The 21,988-nt window shown below is 41.0% G+C and overlaps 1 long non-coding RNA gene across 1 annotated transcript in view; it reads right to left on the bottom strand.

The window, feature by feature from the left end:
• Window positions 1-10,034, bottom strand: part of LOC123643938 — a 38,684-nt gene extending 28,650 nt beyond the window's left edge. Inside the window, exon 1 of the long non-coding RNA XR_006736959.1 lies at window positions 9,893-10,034. This is a non-coding gene — a long non-coding RNA (uncharacterized LOC123643938). The remainder of the gene's footprint in view (window positions 1-9,892) is intronic.
• Window positions 10,035-21,988: the final 11,954 nt, after the last annotated feature.

Genomic DNA, 21,988 nt, shown 5'->3' with positions numbered 1-21,988 from the left:
CCATCCCAATTAAGAACTCCCAACAAAAGAAACAATCAGCAAATGAAGGGAGTGAAAGTAGAGAAAAATATAAAAAATTATTATTCTTCAAGTTTGAGAGAATATCACATTTCATGGATTGAATGTGTTTATTACATCTCACTAATGAATTCCAGCAAATTTTAAAAAAGATCTTCAGTAAGTAGAAATTTGTAAGTATAAATGAAATATAAGAAAATACACTTCCAGTGTGTATGTGAACCACCTCTCCAACTATTCCCAGTTGCCTGGGGTGGAAACATGGCTACAGCCTGCCAAGCAAAGTCTTTCCTGGTGCTTACCAAGAGCAATGAGAGAAGTGCTCACTACTGAGACTTTGCTCAGCTAGGACTCCTGAAGCCCAGTGCTACTCTGTTCATCTCTGTGTTAACGGAAAAAAAAATCCAAACTCTGTAAAATAATTAAAGAGGTTTTTTTCTGAGCTGAACGTGTGTGATTGTGGGCCCAGAGAGCCATATTCAGGAAGTCTTGAGTAAGTGGTCCCAAGATGATTGGTTTGGTTTTATACATTCTAGGGAGACAGGAATTGCAGGTAAAATTATAAATCAATACATGGAAGGCATATATTACTTTGGCCCCAAAAGGTGGGACATCTTGAAGTGGGAGGTTACAGGTTATAGGTAGGTTTAAAGATTCTTTGATTTATAATTTGTTAAAGAAATAAAGCTTCATCTAAAGGCTTGGAATATTATAAGTTAAGATAAGGAAGTCTGTTAATCAGAGATAAGCCACAATATATGTACTCAAGTGATCTATTAAGCAAATTGATGGCCTGCAGGTGTGATGTAACCTTTGCTTTGCCATGGACTTAGGTCCTGTTTATAATTTAGTATCTTATCGCCACAAAGTCTATGTTGTCAGTATTATGGTCTCTGTTTTAACATTAATGCTGGCCAATTGTTGTATCTAAACTCCAAAAGGAAGAGGGTATAAAGAGGTGTGTCCAATTTCCCTTCTCTTCATGGCTGGGAACTCAGTTATAAGGTTTTTCTAGGGTCCCTTTGGCCAAGAGGGGGTCCGTTCAGTGGGCAGGGGGGACTTAGGATTTTATTTTTATTTACACTTGTCATTATGAGGAAAGCTGACACCAAGGAAAGCAGAGCTGAAATAAGGAGAGGAGGAAAAAGGAGGGCAGGTCACACTCTGATGTTTTGGCTCGGCTGTCACCGAAGAATTTTCAGTGACATGAGACAAAACAGTCTCCTTTTATGTAAGGAAGTTTGAACCGAGTTTTCCTGTACTTGAGTCTGCAAGAGGTCTGGTGAATATGAAGTAAAATCAATGTCATCACATCTCTGGAAGGATTATCAAAATAAAATAAATATAGGTTATTCTGAATTTCCTCTCCAGGACCTTATTCAAGCACCTCACCTTCCCTCTGCTTTGTATCTGGCACTCTTCATTGGTCCCTCGCCTCCAGCATTTAGACCCACTTAAGATATTCTTATAAAATACGTACGTAAACCTATTCAACTCCAGGGTCCTTCCCAGCAACTATATTTATTTACAGTCATCTGAACTTCATCACTGCTCTTGTGAAATCACCTATTCCAAAGCCACCAATGACCTTTAGTCATTAATCTAAAGTATATTTCTGAGTCCTCATCTTACTTGACTGCTGGAGAATAGTTGACAGTATTGAACACCCCTCCTTTTTGAAAGCACTCTTCCCTGGGCTTCTACTCAGTTCATCCCTTCAATATTATTGCTTTTAGGCATTGTCTCTGGTGTCATACTCTCTGCAGGTGATCACAACAACTCCCATTATCATTTGCATCAGAGACCGTGAGTTGTCTCCTAATATTCTTTCTCTCCTTTTACCATAATAATAAAAATGTTAGCTGGACAGATGTACTACCCAAAATAAAGATCACTCTTCCTCCCTTTGTTATATCTCAGCATGGCCTTACGCCATTAGCTTGAAGGAAACTAAAAGTATTTCACACCCAAATACACTTCTTTGACCTATTTCAGTATGGCTATTCAAAGGGGCCGGAAACACAAAAATAGCTAAAAAGCTGTCTTTTGTGGGAGAGATGTGCATACAGAGAAAATGTAAGCAACAGATAGAAGCAGGCTTTCTCTGAAATCTCCCCTTGTCAGGACCTAGGAAAGATGAACTGACAGCCTGACACCTTCAAAATTCTGATGGAGAAACATTTGCCACAGGCTACCACCAGTTCTTTCTGAGGGCTGCTAGCTGTGAAGGTTCATCTGCGTAACAAGACCACCTTTGCTAGCCAGGCCTCTTCTCTCCCTCCCATAATGTATCTTGCCACCAAAACCTGATTTACTACCATAACCTGTTTGGGCCATGTTGTGAGCCCTCATTCTTTCTGTAACCTCAAAATGATATAAAAGCGTTAACCATCTGGCCATTTCTTTGAGTTCTTTTAAAAATATATTTTGTATGAACCCTGTGCACATAATAAAATTTGTAAGCCTTTTTTTCCTGTTAATCTATTATCAGTTTGTGCTATAGACTCAAATTATCAAACCTTCAGGGGAAAAATTTAAACTTCCCTACAAGCTCAATGGACATTTAGGGATACAGGAAAAAGAAGTCAGATGTTACAAGCTGGAATGCTATGATCCTTGTTTTACTCTGCAAAACATTAAATAAAACTATCATCTGTGATAATTTGGCAGATTATGCCAGCCAAGGAGAAAGAGCAGAAAAGATTTAGTGTTGGTGTTATATTGGCTGCTTCTTGCTGCTTTTAGCACAGTCTTATGACTGTGAAGATCTCAGGCAGGAACACGCCAGTTTGAAGCAAAGAGGGGAATACAACTCTGCTAAGGGGGCTGTTTTCTTCTTCCTGCCTAAAATCTTAACCTAATATGGGTCTTACAAGGTTAAAAAAGCCAACTACCTCTATACTCCAGACAGAAACAGATAAACCATATTTTATCACATCTAAGACACTATCAATTGTAAGATGCACCATTATTAATGAAGTAAAAATGCCAGTGACATCATGTTTTCTTATTCCTTAGAATTTTATTAAAAGCTTGTAGATATTATAACAGTGTAGTCACCCCTCCTCCCATAGATATGGAAGGGAAATATTGACAGTGGGGAGTATGTAACAGAGGGAATGCCCTGAAAAAAAGGCAAATAGATTTTCTGTCTCTTTAAAACATCCTCCACTGCTTTCTGAGAACTAAAACTTGCATCCCTGCCTCAGGCCAGTGGTTGGGAGGAGCAGAGTAATATCTTTTGTTCTTGTACTTCAGGAGATGCCTCAGCATGGACCTGGACCTAGCAAAGGGAGGTCCTGGGTAGAGGTCACGGGATTTAGTAGAGATGGGATGATTAGAATCACCACCTGTAGTTGAACAGGAATTGCCTGAAGCTGAGAACCCAACCTTTAAAAGCTCTGTATTTCTGCTTATCATTAGGATGATGGCATTTCAGACAGGAGTCTCCATCCTCCCCATTTGCCGACAAATTAATAAACTTCTCTTTCCTTCTCAAACCACTTGTTCTTGTTCATCTGATGCAGCCTTGAAGACAAGTGCTGAACTTTTGGTGACAATATTGTACGGGAGGAGAAATATCTTTTCCTCACCTGTACACTAAGTTTATGGGTAAGGCCCCTAGAGCAAAAAACAGATTAGCAAGAGAAAAGCATACACATTTATTTAATGTAAGTTTTACATGACACAGGAGCCTTTATAATGAAATGACCTGAAGAAATGGTTGAACTTTTATGTTTTTAGGCCAAATTTGATGAGGAAGTGGGTAGTCATAGAGAAATAGGATTGAACAATGGGGATATGATCTAATGGTAATAAATTGGGGGAAATTTAGCAAGGTCTATTTATTCAGATTGTTCTCTATTATAACAGAGGTCTGAAAAAGGACTATAAAATGTTTTACGAGTTGTCTCTTTAAACTGCCCCCTACAGTTTTTGGGATTTAAAACCTGCATTCCTTCCCAAGGCCAGTAAACAAAGGGGCAGAAAAATGTTATTTGCTGTTTGTTTTCTAGTATCTTTAACCACAGGAGATGACTCAGCAGAATTGTCCAGTCAGGAGATCCTTGTCACTGGAGATAAAGTCAACCAAAACTACCAATTATAGTTAAACAACAATAGCCTGAAGCCACAACATGTGACATCCTGGAACCAAGCCCAACCTCTGAAAACACCCTTTTAAAAAGCCCTGTGTTTCTGCTTAAAGAGAGGATGGTGGTCTTTTGAGACACTAGTCTACTGCCTTCCTCATTTGTTGGCAAATTAATAAACTTCTCTTTCCTTTTCCTCAAACTACTTGTCCTTGTTCTTGGTTCTCACTGATTTGGTCTCAGGGACAAGTACCGAACTTTCGGTAACACTATGTTCCTGTGTCTTCAGAGAAAGGATGCTCCTTTCCTCCAGGTATATGAAGGACGCTTCTTTAATTAGAGTCTTATGACCTGCTTCAGGGGAAGGTCAGAAAATCCTTCCTAATGTAGGGTCCAGGGGCTTTCCCTTGGTCCTCTGAAGGTTCGCTAAAAAATCAACTGACATCGCTGCACTCTATCCTGGACAACAAAACAAGAATCTGTCTCAAAAAACAAAGAACAAAAATAAAAGACTCAAACTCCCTGATGGCTTACAAGTCAGGGTTTTTAAAGGCAAGGGTACATTTCAGGCAGGCAAAATTGCAAATCAGTATGTTGTGGTTATACATTGGTCTGGCCCCAAAATGTGGGATATCCTGAATTGGGGTGCATAGGTGGGTTCAGATATTCTTAGATTATGGGAAAGTGATAGATGTGACAGGCCCCTCAGGAGGAGATTTAGAATACAGAACTGTGATCAGAGTTCAGTTGCTCAGTTTCCCCTTATCTGCATTTTCCACTGGAGTTTTTGAAAAACAACTCAAGAACCTATGTTAAGTTTCTGTCAGGACTCAAAACACCTTGTGACTCTGGCTTGCCTGGAGGACCACTGTGATTCCTATTCCCATTTTAAGGCTAGCTGGGTGCTTGGAACTTCCCGTGAATAAACTCAAGGTTTTCCTTTAATTTCCATGCTTGGGGGGCCCAGCAGGCCCCTAAGAGGGGTCCCTACTCTATCTCAATAGCATGCCTGAGGAAACATTTATTGAATGAATAAACCCCAGAAATAGGCAGCTAGGAACCTAAGAAATGAAATGTGTGGGGGAGAAGGGAAAACTTCCCCTTTACTCCTGCAAGGGTCATTGAAAGATCAACTCACAATAAGGCAGATTAATAAGAGAAAGAGATTACAAAGGTATTTTCTGTGTGCCGGGAAGAATCACAAGTGATTACACAATATCCCAATGAGGTCCAGATATACCCTCATTTTATGGGGAGGGAGATGAAGAATATAGATAATTCTGTTGAGGGAAAACAAGTGATTACTAGGGAGGACAAATAGATACTTGGGAGAATGAATGGATGGGGGGCACAGGTTGACTTATAAATGACTCTTTGGAAATTAACTTAACCTGAAAGACAGGCATTATTTTCAAATGGGTTGGGCCAGGTCTGGTTATATTCTTGATCTTCTTTCCTAAAATAGATGTTGAGATAACAAGGAGGGGAAGGAAAGACAATTGTTCCTGTGGATGGGTCTGTCTGGTCTTTACGGAGATAGAGTGAAAGCTCCTTCTGAGGCCTGTTGATCTCTGAGGGCCTTTAATTCAAAATACTCTTTATTCCAAGGAGTCATATTTTGGGCTAAAATTCCCTGAGCTCCTTCAAATGGAAGAAATGAAGAGAAATCTATGGTGAAACTAGAAATTTGACCCTCCTCATCCCAACAAAAAATTTTTTTTCTTTTAGACAGGGTCTCAGGCCAGAGTAGAGTGGCATCATCATAATTCACTGAAACCTCAAACTCCTCGGCTCAAGGAATCCTCCTGCCTCAGCCTCCTGAGTAGTGGGACTACAGAAGCATGCCACCAACATGCCTGGCTGATTTTCCTATTTTTTGTAGAGATAGGGTCTCACTCTTGCTCAGGCCAATCTTGAACTCCAGGCCTCAAGCAATCCTCCCACCTCAGTCCCAGAGTGCTAGGATTACAGGAATGAGCCACCACACCTACCAACAAAACTTAAAAAGAGAACAACTTGAACTTTCCTAGTAGCATATGTAGAGGAAAAATAATAACCCCCATAGGTTCTCAGTTAGAATGAACCCCTGTTGCAAAGGACAGATTTACGAGAGAAAAACAAACAAGTTGATTAACATGTATATTTCATATATAAATGACAGATGATACCCAGAGGATAAGTAGTTCTCAAAGAGGTGGCTCTGAATTATAGCTTATATAGCATCTTCAACAAAGATCAGTAAATTTTTAGAGTAGAGACAAGACAAAGGAAAAGCACTTTGAATCTCTAGGGGTGGAACAACAAATAAATGGCAGATAAAGGCCAGTTAGTAAAACCTGTTAATATAAATTCTTCTGGTACCATCTCCAGGCTGATAAGAATCTAAAGCTGACTTCAATGGTTAACGTTTGTTTTCCCTAGTAGAAAGGTAGAGGGGCAAGATATATTTTTTCCTTGTAAATCTGTGTCCTGCTTTTAAGCAAATAGAGGGAGGGCAGAGAGCTCTCCTGTATTTGTTTCTTCTTAATTATTTCCAATTCAACAATCCTTCATATTTTGGGGAAGCATATTCTGGTCCCCCACACATGTATAATACAGACCCCAGCAGGAGACTTTTTGCCTCTCAGAGACCTAGGCTCAAATTGCTATTGAAATAATTAATTGAGAGGCCATTATAGTGAGGCAGCTCAAGCATTCTGGGTTCCTATTCAAGCAAATCAAAGCCCAACCCAGTGTAAATGGCAAAATGAAACCTAAGCTTAATCAATCAGAAAATGCTGTTAAATTAAGGTTAGTTTAAAACTTCCTCCTTACATATTTCAAGTTTGGCCTAATGGTTTCTCTGTACTGTAAACTAACTAGATGGTAAACAGACTACTCTTGTGCCAATCACTGAGTTTCAGCCAATCAAAGGCAGCCAACTGTTCAAACAGTGTTCAAATAAGGCGAACAGCAAACTGTCACTAATCTGGCTGTTTCTGTGCCTCACTTCCATTTTCTGTATGTCACTTTCCTTTTTCTGTTCATAAATCTTCTTTGACTACGTAGCAGCACCCGACTGTCTCTGAACCTATTCAGGTTTGGAGGGCTGCCCGATTTGCAAACCATTCTCTGCTCAATTAAACTCTGTTAAATGTAATTTGTCTGAGCTTTTGCTTTTAACACTGCCAACTAACCTCTAATTAGAGACCTTCCATTAGAATAACCAAATAAGGTTACCGCTCCACTTTAACCAATCAAATGTCTTCTTTGTCTTGCTTCTGTGTTCACCCTATAAAAGCCTTCCCTTTGAAGCCTCTATAAAAAGTTCCCCTTTGGAAGCCAGAACCATAGGAGAACTAGCGCTGCCCAATTCATGAATATATGTCTGCTCAAATAAACTGTTTAAAATTTTAACATGCCTAAATTTATCTTTTAACATCACCAATCTCTTTGTCCAAATCCAGGGCTCTCCCTGTCCATGTCTGTAAATTCTTAGGGCTCTACAATGACATAGTCTGCCTACCACACCCCACTTAGACCCTTTATGTGCAAATGCTGTCCCCACTGGCTCAAATTATCACAAAAAATTCATCCTTTTCTCCAATTTTTTTTTCTTTGTTTTCTTTGAGACAGAGTCTTGCTCTCTCACCTGGGCTAGAGGGCAGTGGCATCATCATAACTCTGCAACCTCAAACTCCTGGGTTCAAGTGATCCTCCTGCCTCAGGCTACTGAGTAGCTGGGACTACAGGACTGCGCCACCACGCCTGGCTAATTTTTCTATTTTTAGTAGAGATGGGGTCTCGCTCAGGCTGGTCTAAAACTCCCAGGCTCAATTGATCCACCCACCTCGGCCTCCCAGAGTGCTAGGATTACAGGTGTGAGCTGCCGTGCCTAGGCCCTTTTCTTTAATTTTCACAAAGGCACAAGGCACAAGGCACAAAAGATCCATTCTCGACAATCTCTTTGTGTGTGTGTAAACTTTACTAAAGGTGTGAGTTATAAGGAACGCTTTCATTGTGAAACAGCCTTTGCAATCTTCTGCCTCCTCCCCTTCCCCTTTGCCCTGCAAAGTGAAATCCTCTCCTGGCTTCCTTCAGAGTTGTTCTGTGAGACTTCCACAGAGATCTTTTCCTCCACTCCAGCAGCATATCAAAGCAAAAACTTCTTGTCCAGATATAAACTATGTTTTTCCTTTAAAATATCCTGTGAATAGGATGACCTCCACATCATTACACAAGTAATTACTTGAATACAAGTACCCCTTAAAGAAAGAAGGCAAATGTAAGTAGGGAGAAATTATGCTTTCCTTGAATATTGTGTTTTGGTTAGAGCCCAGCTTTCCAGGATATCTTATGCTGATTCATTGTCTTTGAGTTATTTTACAATTTTGTAAATTGTAGATAACTGATAACAATGCAAATAACTCTTACCTATACAGGTGCAAACAAAACAATCCTCACACCTCAGCCTCCCAAGTAACTGGGACTACAGACATGTGCCACCACGCCTGGCTAACTTTTTCTATTTTTAGTAGAGACGGGGTCTTGCTCTTGTTCAGGTTGCTCTCAAACTCCTGAGATCAAGCAATCCTCCTGCCTCAGCCTCCTAGGGTACTAGGATTACAGGCATGAGCCACTGTGCCCAGTCCCAGTCTAGCTTGTTTTCTGTTGCTTTTTCTGCTCTTTTCAGTCAAATCAGTCCAACATGGATCATGAATTTTCAGTGAATTTAGAGGGTCTGGCCTAAGTTGGCTATATAAAAAAAAATTTTTTTTTTAATAGAGGCTTAGAGTATGATTAAACTTTCTGTCTACATAGGTGTCTTCATCTGTTAGTGCTGCTATAACACAATACCTGACACTGGGTAATCTGTGAACAATAGAAATTTATTTTCTTACAGTTCTGGAGGCTGGGAAGTCTAATAATAAGGTGCCAGCATTCAGTGTCTGGTGACGGATTTTGTACTGGGTCCTCACATGGCAGAAGGGGCAAAAAGGGCAAAGGGATAAATGCTGTGTTTCCACATGGCAGAATACAATGTAGGAATCAAAGGCCCCTGGTGCCCTACCACTCCCACCAAAGGTTCACCAAACTAGAGGGAGAAGGCCTCTGTCCCCATAAAGTTTCTCTGAAAAATCACTGACATGAGACAGAAAGATTAATAGGAGGAAAAAATACAAATTTATTTAACATGTGTACATAGGAACCCTCAAAATGAAGATTCAACTCCGTAACAGGGCTTAGAAGCTTATATACCTTTCTGGTAAAGTAGGTTAAGAAAGAGGGAAAAGAGGAATTCTGCTGAGGGACAAGAAAAGATTGCTAGGGAGGATGAATGGATGGGAACAAAGATTAACTGGTAAATAGTTCTCTTTGGAATTTGAATGAGTTTGAGAGATGGGACATCATCTTAAAGGGTCTGTTCAGGTGTGGTCACATTCCTGGTTTAGGGAGAGGAAGCAAAGAACAATTGTTCTCCTAGGTGGGTCTGCATCTCAGGAAGATAAAGAAACTTTTGGGGGAGTGCTAATGGTGGGGGTTGGGGGAACATCAGAGAGATTTTGAGGATTCTTCAGTCTGTCTAGCATATCAAAATGCCATATTTTGGGGTAAAATATTTCTAGGTTCTGGTTGGAGGTTGCAGTGATCTATGATGCCACTGCACTCTACCTGGGGCAATAGAGCAAGACTCTGTCTCAAAAATAAATACATCAAATAAAATAGACTATTTTGAAAATCCCTGTGGTGAATTGGGGTGGATTGCAGGTGGAAAAGGAGACATGACTTACACAACATCTCACCTGGAGATGAGCAGGCAATGGTAATTTTAAACACGGTGGGTAAACTGAAGCCAGGGCCAGGAGAAACTTGGACAAAGGAGTGGAGGAGCAGTCACAGCTGCTTTCCGAGGAGCTGGCATTGCCAAGAACACAACAGCTTGAGATTCCTGTGGGAGAGAGGAGTTGTGGATCAGAACACAAAGGAGCAGGACGTCGGCAGAGATCAACCCCTCAGAGGCTTGGGATCCAGCAAGAAGGGTAGGTGGGGCGGTTTATTTCCCCCCTCCCTCAAATCTCTGGTAGTCAGTGGCTCCTGAGCTGCTGGAGAGCCCTTCTACCCTCATAACCCCAAAAGCTGCTGCCACCAGTGAACTGGGAGTTTCTTAAGGATGAAGCACCAGACTGCTGGTGCCCTCAGGGTCACTCCCCAACACCACAGACCCAAGCCAAGAAGGCAGGCACCATATTGCTTCTCCACCCACTGTATACCTTTGTCCTCCTCAGGGGGCTTGAACCCCTCAGTTTTCATCTGCCTCATTCCCACACAAACATTTTCCAACTCTGGCACAGACAGCGGGAGCCATAGGAAGCCAGTAGGTCCCAAGGGATCTGCGTGACCCCAGAGCCTGGACATTCTGGGTGGTCTGCCTTTTGGAGAGGGGGACTAGAGTGTTAGCTTTCTTCCATGCAGACCCTTTTCTCTGCCTCCCCCCTACCCCACCTGTGGCTGCTGATAGACAGTTGAGACAGGGCTCGTAGGAACTGCTTCTCCCCTCTGTTGGTGCATCTACCACACTTGGGCTCCCACAGAGTGTGGGGCTCAAGCCTTGCAGGACTCTTTTTCTCCCCCATTCCCCTCCCACACCTGTGGCTGCCAAAACAGACAATTCAGCCACCACACTGAGGCTTCAACAGAGTGTGAAGCTCAGGCCTTTCCTCTGAGTGTCCTGCAGCGGATTGAGGGGTGCTTAGACTGTGAGCTCCCTGCCCACTGGCTCTCCCTGGTGCCACTTGCCCAGTGACTCCATCAGGACAGGGCACACCCTGAGGTGGAGGGACATCAAACCTGCTTGAGCACTCTGTGGGCAACTCGGGTTCAGCATGCTTCTAGCTGGCATGATCAGGGTGTGATCTTCAGGGACCTGGATATGGGCCTGCAGTCCAGATCCCATACACCCAGTTCTCAGTCACATCACTCGGTGGCAAGGAGCCGAGATTTGTGATTGGGTAAGGCCACCGTGGCCCCTCCTTGGTGGCCTTGTTTGGAAGCTGGAAGCAGACCTTTGACCCCTGCTGAAACAGATACCTTGCCAGCTTTGGTGGAGCCTGAGGGCAAGCTCACCCAACCCAGCCCCATCCAGCCATACTCCCCCACCTGCCTCTGCTGTGACAGAGAATAAGGACCCGCCTGAAGTTCCAGGGCTCCACCCACCACTTGGGGTAATCGAGTGCTTCTCCTGAGGGACTAGAAATGGTCACAGGGCCCCAAAACAACATTGCAGCTTGTTCCTTCTGGCAAGCGCCACCTACTGACAGGGAGGTCAATTTGTGTGCCCTTTGCAGCACTTACTGATTCAATCATGCTGGGTGCAGTTAAGTCTCACCCACAAGCACCACCTACTGGCTTAGAGATTAAACTGGGCATGCCATTATCTAATCAAAAGAAAATCCAAAAATAAGAAACAAAAGCTGCTCCAGATGAAAAGAAATCAGCAAAAGATCTCCAGACATATGAAAAATCAGAGTAAAAGGAAACCCCTAAAAGAAAACAATAGCTCCATACCGATGGGAACAAACCAAAATGAGAATATTGAAATGACTGATAAAGGATTTCAAATATGGATAGTATGGAAGCTCAATAAAATACAAGAGAAAATAGAAACCCAACACAAAGAAACCAAGAAAACAATGCAGGAAATGAATGAAAAATTCACAAAAGAAATTGAACTATTAAAAAAAATCAAGCTGAGATTCTGGAAATGAAAAATTCTTTCAAGAAAATACAAAACACAATGGAAAGCCTTAAGAATAGGCTAGATCAGGCAGAAGAAAGAATCTCAGAGCTATAAGACAACACCTTTGAATTAAACAAGTCAGTCAAAGAGAAAGAACAGAGAAATAAGAGGAACAAGAAAAGCCTACAAGAAATATGAGATTATGTAAAGAGGCCTAAAATTAGAATCATCGGCATACCTGAGGGTGAAGAAGAAAATAAACAAGGGCTGGAAAACCTATTTGAGGGAACATGTGAGGAAAATTTCCCAGGTCTTGCTAGAAACCTGGACATCCAAGTACTAGAAGTGCAATGGAGTCCTGGGAGATTCATTGCCAAGAGGCAATGACCATGACATGTAGTCATCAGACTGGCCAAAGTTAACATGAAAGAGGTACTCCTACAAACTGTAAGGCAAAAGCATCAGGTGACTTACAAAATCCCATCAGACTAACTGCAGACTTCTCAGCTGAGACCTTAAAGCCAGAAGGGACTGGGGCCCCATTCTCAGTCTTCTCAAACAGAATAATGGCCAGCTTAGAATTTTGTATCCTGCAAAACTAAGTTTCTTATATGAGGGATAAATAAAGACTTTCTCAGACAAGCAAACACGGAGGGAATTTGTCAAGACCAGACCTGCCCTTACAGGAAGTACTCACATCTGCATTATACACTGATCAGCACAATAGACACCCATCAGTGTAAAACCATCCAAATGCTAAAGTTCAGAACCCAGTTATCACAATGGGTCAGGAGGCGGAAAAAAAAAAAAAAATTCTACACAACAGGATGAACAGAAATCCACCCAACTTATAAATAAATATGAATGGCTTGAACTCCTCACTGAAAACACACAGGCTAGCTGAATGGATAAATAAATACAAGCCAAGTATCTGCTGTCTCCAGGAAATATATCTAACCCACAAGGACTCATTCAGTCTCAAGATGAAGGGATGGAAAACAATATTCCATGCAAATGGAACCCAAAAGAAAGCTGGTATAGCCATTCTCATGTCAGATAACATAGACTTCAAATCAACAAAATTAAAGAAAAACAAAGACGGTTATTATATAATGGTGAAGGGAACAATTCAACAAGAAGACATAACAGTCCTAAATATCTATGCAACTAACACAGGTGTGCCCAGATTCATAAAGCAAATCCTACTTGATCTAAACAAAATGATAAACAACAGCATTGTAATAGCCAGGGACTTCAACACCCGATTGACAGAATGGGACAGATCAGGCAAGCAGAAAAGAAACAAAGAAACAATGGACTTAAACAAGACTCTAGAACAAATGGGCCAAACAGACATTTACAGAATATTCTATCCCAAAACTACTGAATATACATTCTTCTCATCAGCTCACAGAACATTCTCTAAGACTGATCATATCCTAGGCCACAAAACATATCTCAACAAATTTCAAAAAATAGAAATTATACCATGTATTTTCTCAGATCACAGTAGAATAAAATTAGAAATCAATTCCAACAGAAACACTCACCTCCACAAAAAGTCATGAAAATTAAACAAACTACTGCTGAATGATTATTGGGTCAAGGAAGAAATTAAGATGGAAGTCAAAAGATTCTTCGAACTAAATGACAAAGAGGACACAAGTTATAAAAATCTGTGGGATTCTACAAACGGAGTCCTAAGAAGAAAATTCATAGCCTTAAATGCCTATGTCCAAAAGACAGAAAGATCACAAATCAACAATCTAATGAATCAAGGATTTGGAAGAGGAAGAGCAAACCAATCCCAAATCCAGCAGAAGAAAAAACATAACTAAGGTCAGAGCAGAGCTAAATGAAATGGATTCCAAAAGAATTATACCAAAGACTAATAAAACAAAAAGTTGGTTCTTTGAAATGACAAATAAAATCAATAGGCCTCTCACTAGATTACCCAGAAACAACAAAGAAAGGATCCCAATAAGCTCAATCACAAATAAAAAGGAGATATCACAATTAATTCCACAGTAATACAAAATATCATCTTGGAATACTATAAAAATCTCTAGCACATAAACTTTAAAACATTGAAGAAATGGAAAAATTCTCGGAAACACATAACCTCCCTAGTCTCAATCAGGAAGAAATAGAACTCCTGAGCAGACCAATATCAAGTAATGAAATTGAAGCTGCAGTAAAAAAAAAAAATCTTCCAACAAAAAAAAAGAGTCCCAGACCAGATGGTTTCACAGCTGAATTTTACCAGACCTACAAAGAACTATTATCTATACTGTAGAAATTATTTCATAACACGGAGAAGGAAGGGCTCCTCCCCAACTCATTCTATGAAGCCAATATCACCTTGATACTAAAGCCAGGAAATTATACAACAACAAAAAAAACTACAAACCAATATCCCTTATGAATATAGATGCAAAAATTCTCAATAAAATCCTAGCAAACTGAATGCACATCAAAAAAATAATCCACCATGACCAGGTGGGTTTCATTCCAGAGATGCAAGGATGGTTCAACATAGGCCAATCTATAAATGTGATTCACCACATAAATAGGAGCAAAAACAAAAACCACATGATCCTCTCAACAGATGCAGAAAAAGCATTTGACAAAAGTTAACACCCTTTTATGATAAGAACTCTTAACAAAATAGGCATAGATAAAATATACCTCAAAGTTATAAAAGTCATATATGACAAATCCACAGCCAACATCATACTGGACAGGGCAAAATTGAGAGCATTTCCACTTAGAACTGGAACCAGACAAGATTGTCCACTGTCAACACTTCTATGCTGGAAGTCCCAGCTAGAGCAATCAGGCAAGGAAAGGAAATCAAGGGCATCCAAATGGGAAAAGAACAAGTCAAACTATTGCTCTTTGCTGATGACATGATCTTACATCTAGAAAACTCCAAAGATTCTTCCAAGAGACTCCTGTAATTGATAGATAAATTCATCAAAGTGTCAGGTTACAAAATCAATGTACACAAATCAGTAGCATTCCTATATGCCAATGACAGTCAAGCTGAGAATCAAATCAAAGACTCAATATCTTTCACAATAGCAACAAGGAAAATAAAATATCTACAAATATATTTAACCAAGGAGGTGAAAGACCTCTAGAGGGAGAACTATGAAACACTGAGTAAGGAAATTGCAGGAGATATAAACAAATGGAAAAACATATCATGCTCATGGATCAGCAGAATCAACATTGTTAAAATGTCTATGCTACCCAAAATGATTTACAGATTCAATGCAATTCCTATTAAAATACCAAAGTAATTTTTCACAGATCTAGAAAAAATAATTCTATGCTTCGTATGGAACAAGAAAAGACCCAGAATAGCCAAAACAACCTTAATCAAAAAGAACAAATTGGGAGGCATCACTTTATCAGACTTCAAGCTACACTACAAGGCTATAGTAACCAAAACAGCATGGTACTGGCACAAGAACAGAGATATAGACCAATGGATCAGAACAGAGTACCCACATATAGAACCATTCTCAAATTGCCATTGGATCTTTGACAAAGCAGACAAAAACATACATTAGGGAAAATATCTATTCAATAAATGGTGCTGAGACAATTGGGTAGCCACATGTAGAAGACTGAAACAGGATTCGCACCTCTCATCACTCACAAAAATTAATTCACGATGGATAACAGACTTAAACCTAAGGCATGAAACTATAAGAATTCTAGAAAAAAATGTTGGAAAAACTCTTATAGACATCAGCCTAGGCAAAGAATTTATGAAGAAGACCCCAAAGGCAATCACAGCAAGAACAAAAATAAATAAATGGGACCTGATCAAATTGAAAAGCTTTTGCACAGCCAAGGAAGCAATCAATAGAGCGAACAGACAGCCTACAGAATAGGAGAAAATATTTGCATGGTATACATCTGATAAAGGACTGATAACCAGAATCTATAAAGAACTCAAGCAATTCAACAAGAAAAAAAATCAAACAATCTCATTAAAACGTGTGCAAAAGATATGAAAAAAAACTTTTCAGAGGAAGATAGACTAATGGCCAACAAACATATGAAAAAATGTTCAACATCTCTAATCATCAGGGAAATGCAAATCAAAACCATAATAAGATATCACCTAACTCCAATGAGAATGACTTATATGAAAAAGTCCCCAAACAACAAATGCTGGCATGAATGGAGAGTTAGGAACACTTATGCACCGTTGATGGGACTGCAAACTAGTACAACCTCTATGGAAAGTAGTATGGAGATACTTCAAAGAACTAAAAGTAGACCTACCATTTGATCAAGCAATCCCACTATTGGTTATCTACCCAAAGGAAAACAAGACATTTTATTAAAAAAAAAAAACTTGCACTTGAATGTTTATAGCAGCACAATTTACAATTGCAAAGATATATAAACAACCCAAGTACCCATCAATACATGAGTGGATTAATAAAATGTGGTGTATGTATACCATGGAGTACTACTCAGTCATAAAAAAATGGTGAATTAATACCTCTTGAATTAACCTGGATGGAAATGGAGACCATCCTTCTAAGTGAAGTATCACAGGAATAGAAAAACAAACACCATATGTATTCACCATTAAATTAGAACTAATTGATCAACACTTATGTGCACATATGGAAATAACACTCATCAGAATCAAACAGGTAGCAGGGGGAGGAGGGGATGGGGATATTCACACTTAATGGGTACAATAACTTTGACCCAAACTGTACAAAAGCAATTTGCAACCCAAACATTTGAACCCCTATAATATTCTGAAATTTAAAAATATATTAAAAATTAAAAAAATACATTTCTAATTTCCTTCAGATGAAAGGAACAGACTCACTCCCTCAAGCCCTTTCAGAAGGTGCTAATCCTAACCATGAGGGCTCTGCCCTTATCATTTAATCACTTCCTAAAGGCCCCATCTCTTAATACTATCAAATTGGTGATAAAGCTTCAACATAGGAATTTTGAGGGACATATTCAGGCCATAGCAATAGATAAGTAATCCAGCTCTTTACTAAAGTCCTTGAAGGTTCTCTCCAGTTTCTGGACCCTAGGTGTTTGACTAAGAAGCACAAAGTTGATGTGACATTTATATGTGGTCTTATATACTCATTCTCTGTATATTGGGTTGAAGCTCAGTTTTTGTTTGGAGAAAAGAAAAAACACTTTATAAAACAGCTGACTGCTTCCTGGGAAAACAAATCTTGGTAAAATGAATCTTAAGGTTTCTGCTGGGCCTTTGTGCTTCCACACAGGTCAATGTTCAGCTGAGTACCTTGACATGTTCAGGGGGAAAGCAGTAAAGTTGCAAGCAGGAGTTGAGAGACTTGTGCTGTGTTTGATAAAGCAGAAGAATCTGGAGCTCAGAAAGTGATTTAGAAGGAAGTAGAGAAGAAAGGAGGAAGGCAACTTCAGAGTCTGGAGTAGAGTTGTGGAAATGGTTGAAGGATTATTATTTAATTTTAAATGGGTTTCTCCCAAATCTTTGGTAAAGTCTACGTCAGGAAAAACATGTAGTTTAGTGGTTCTGATAAAATCTTAATAAGGAAATAATAAAAAAACCAGCAATAATGATAAAAATAGATTCCATTTATTGAGCGTCTGATATGTCCCTGGCATTGTGCTAACGCAGATAGCTATTTTGGGGACTCAGAAAACAATACTCCAAAATGAAGGCCTCAGAAACAGCCTCAGAAGCAAAAGGTTTTCTCTGCCCTTCTCTTGTCCTCCTGTCTCTCAATCCCATTCTCCCGAGAGGCTAACCATAGAAACTAGAATCCCTCTTCCCCAAGGCAGGTCATAAAAACCAGAATTGCTTTTCCCCAAAGCCAGCCATAAAACCTAAGAATACCACTGCAAGTCCCCCTAACCTTTCTCTGGAAAAACTGGCCATAACACCCCAATTACAGAGAGGGTCCCACCCCATACCCAGAATGAAGAAATGCTGCTCAGAGAGGACACGCAGAATCTAGACAGACAGGCCTTGCTGGGTTTCCCCACTCAGTCTATTAGCATTAGATCATACACACCCTTTTTGTTTAATCATATTTCTACATAGCTGTCCATACTTTGTTAAACCTAAGCATAAAAATGGACAATTTCCCCTGTATCTTTGGGTCTTCATTCTGAAAGCTCTCATGTACACATTAAATAAATTTGTATGCCTTGTCACCAATTAATCTGCCTCTTGCAAGCTGATTTTTCAGCAAACCTTCAGAGGGCAAAGGGGAACTTTTCCCGGGGCCCCAGCACTATACTACTTATGTCACAGCAACCAAGTGAAACAGATAGTATGCTCCTTTTTTAGGTAAGAAGATGGAGGCTCAGAGAAGTTAAGTAACTTACTCAAGGGCATACAGCCAGTTCATGGCAGAGTCAGGATTTGAAACCAGAACCCAAGTCTTTTCATTATACGACACTGCTTGCCTGTACTCCTCCCTGCACTGTCCACATAAAGCTGTTGTGGAGACGCTTGACTTAAGGTCATTTACAAGAACCCCCTCCTCCTCTAAAGCTGCTCATTTCACAGAGAACTGGCTGTAACCATTGAAAAATTTTCCATGTTGAGTCAGATCTGTCTCCTTGCAGTTTCCATCCACAAGTCTTCCATCTGCTGTCTGGGTCACCCAGAACAAACCTAATCCTTTTTTCACAATCAGGCTATCTAATATTTGAAAATGTGGAATTGAAGAGTACCAAAATATGCTGTAACAGGGAATGGCCTGGAAAACTTCCCCCACTCTTTTGGGAACTGCTGCATGGCCAGCATCCCTGTGGCAGTTTACATTTTTTGTTAAAATTCCCAGGTTGCACCAGCTCCCCCAGGTGGGCGGCTAGCAGAGTTCACAGGCTTTGATTTTGGCAGAGATGGGAGGAATAGTTAACCACAGTAATTGCCCAAAGCTGAGAACCCTCCCTTTAAAAGCTTTGTATTTCTGCGTATGTTGGGAAATTTGGGATTTTGAGACGAGAAGGTCTACCATATTTCCTCCTCTGCCAGCAAAGTAGACTCTCTCTTTCCTTCTTCTGCAAACCGCTTGTCCTCATTATTCAGCCTTGTGGACAAGTGGCTGAGCTTTTGGTAACAATGCCACCCCAAAATATGCCTCTTTGGTTTAGGCATTATTTTGAGCTAAAGGCCACTGAAAACCAGCAGACACAGGAAAAGTTCTAAAAACAGTTCTTCTTCAGTAAATTTCCATTTATAAAGGAGACTCAAAAGTCTTTTTCCTTTGTCTTGACACTTCTCTAAAAATGTCCTGTTCTTTGCTGAAGATGCTATATAAACTGTAATTCAAAGCCACCTTTTGAGAATTACGCATTCCCTGGGTATCTCCCACATATGCATGAGACATGCGTGTTAATAAACTTGTTTGTCTTTCTCTTGTTAATCTGTATTTTGTTATAGGGATCTGTTGCAGCTAAGGACTTATGAGGCTTGAAGAAAAATTTATTTTCCTCCCCTACACCCCCAGCCACCTACACTTGTTTCCTTGTTGTGAATGTTCCCCTTCATGTGAAACACAATTCGTTGGACTAATACAGCCTTAAAAAGGGACTCTCATCTCATTCCTTGTATTTTTTTTTTTTTTTTTTACAACCAAAGACCTGACCAGCACGGAGAAACAAAGTGTCATTCTCCACCAGTAACTGCTAGATATTAGGTTACTAAGTATGAAATGTCAGATTTCCCTAGGTACTAAGTTTGACAGTTGATAGCTCTGACATTTCACTTTGACACTTTTTGTTTTATTGTGAAGGTACATCCTCAGTCTTTCAAACTTACATTTTGGCTTGTGATTACCTTTCAAATTTTTTTTAGGGCAATTTTTGTGAAACCATGGATAAGTCAAAAATTTGTGTTATTTTTGAATACAAGTTCCATCGTGAAACCAATGCAGCACAGACAGCTCGAAATATCAAAAAAGTGTTTGTGGTGGACGTAGCTAATGAACGCATAATACATCAATAGTTTGAGAAGTTCTGTTCTGGTAATTTTAATCTTGAAAATGAGCCACGTGGGTGACCTGAGACCAAAGTGGATAAGGATGAGCTGAAAGCTGTAGTGGTAGCAAATCCATTTCAACCTACCCGTGAATTAGCAGCAAGGTTTGACATTACTATTCTAACAATATTGGACCATTTGAAAAAAATCAGCAAGGCAAAGAAGCTGGATAGATGGTTACTACATGAATTAAACGAGCATCAGAAGAGAAATTGTCTCAAAGCTTGCCTTTCTTTGCTCTTACAACATAAAGGGGAACCATTTCTATACTAGGTTGTTACATGTGAAGAAAAATGGATTCTTCTTGACAATCACAAGCATTTGGCACAATGGTTGGATAAAGATGAAGTGCTGAAACACAGTCCAAGACCGAATATTTATCACAAAAAGCTAGTGTTTATCTGGTGGTCCAGTGCTGGTATTATCCACTACAGCTTCATGAAACCTGGTCAATTGATTACAGTGGATGTCCACTGCAACCAACTAGATGAAATGATGAGGATGCTTGTGATTAGCAGCCGAGATTGGTCAACAGAGACAGGCCAATCCTCTTGCAAGACAACACTTGACCACATGTTGTACAAACAATGCTGCTAAAACTACAGAGGCTGGACTTGGAAACTCTCTGTCATCCACCATATTCACCACATCTTGCACCAACTGACTACCACTTCCTCCAGGCTTTGGACTTCTTTTTTATATTTTTATTTTTTGAGACACAGTCTCACTCTGTCACCCAGGCTAGAGTGCTGTGGCATTAGCCTAGCTCACAGCAACCTCAAACTCTTGGGTTCAAGTAATCCTCCTGCCTCAGCCTCCTGAGCAGCTGGAATTACAGGCACCCACCACCACACCTGTTAATTGTTTCTATTTTTAGTAGAGACCCAGTCTCCCTCTTGCTCAGTCTGGTCTCCAACCCCTTACCTCAAGCGATCCTCCCACCTTGGCCTCCCAGAGTGCTAGGATTACAGGTATAAACCACTGTGCCCAGCCCAGGTATAAGATCACTTCCTACAAGGAAAAATATTCAATTCTCAACAAGCTGTGGAAACGCCTTTCTCGATTTCTTGCCACTGGCTCTCCAAGCGTTGCTGCTGGCACAAACAAGCTATCATTAAAATGGCAAAACTGTGTTGATAGCTTAGGTGCACACTTTGATTAATTGTACTGCTTCTTGTTTGAGATATAATAAACTTTTGATTCAAAATAGGACATTTCATATGTAATGACCTAATATATATTACGTGATTGATAAACTTCACATCCCATGGTAATTTTTGTTGCATGTAAGACACGCCAGAAGTGGAGGGAAGAAACAGGTGATTCTTTTAGTATTAACTGCAGCTCTGCCTATGGGATTTAACCAATATTAGAAATTGTCTAGTCCTGTGTTGTTTAGAAAACTGGAAAGGACAGAGCCGCCAAACAGTGACCCTAAGAAGGTTGTTAAGAGAAGGGCAGGGGGAGTGGAGGGACGCTTTAAGTACACTGCTGACCGTGGGAAGAATGCCTGCAGAGAAAGCTTCAAGTTGGGTTGGCGAGTCTCTTCTCCTGGGACTGCAGTCGCTGTGATAGCATTTAGGGCCACACACTCCAGTGTTCAACATTCGTATTTTTGTACCATTGTCTGGCAAGGGTAGGATCCTGAAACTCTCGGGTCTGTTTCTTCACCTGCAAAATGTGTGGCTTGCATCACAGAGGAGCGTTCCTGGAACGCGCTCGCAGCAGGACACGGCGGTGTGTGCCAGCGGAGGGCAGCCCTGTCCTTGAGCCTTCTGGCTGAGACCCGGAGGGCAGAGGAAGCAGAAAGATGGGATGTTCGAAAAGTACGTGGGAAGGGGGCGCACCACATGGCGGGCCGGGCGAGGCGGCCCGGGGTGCCTGGGCCATCCGCACGCGTTGCGGCTGCTCGTGGGGCGCTCCCCACGGCCTCGCCTCTCAGGGCACGTCCCGTCGCCCGACTTGCGTGGGGACGGCCGCGGCTCGCGCCCCCCGCCACGCGGGTCGGGGGCTGGACTTCGGCGAGGGGCGGTCCCCACTTGCGCCCTCCCCTTCCCTCTCCCCGCCCAGCGGCCCAGGAGGCCGGGCTCCAGCGAGGGGGGCGGTGGCCGCGGCGGTGACAGCCGC

This window comes from Lemur catta, chromosome 8 (genome assembly GCF_020740605.2).
Source record: "Lemur catta isolate mLemCat1 chromosome 8, mLemCat1.pri, whole genome shotgun sequence".
NCBI lineage: Eukaryota > Metazoa > Chordata > Mammalia > Primates > Lemuridae > Lemur > Lemur catta.
The sequence above is the reverse complement of the archived record's forward strand: the minus strand, read 5'-3'. Positions and strand labels throughout refer to the sequence as shown.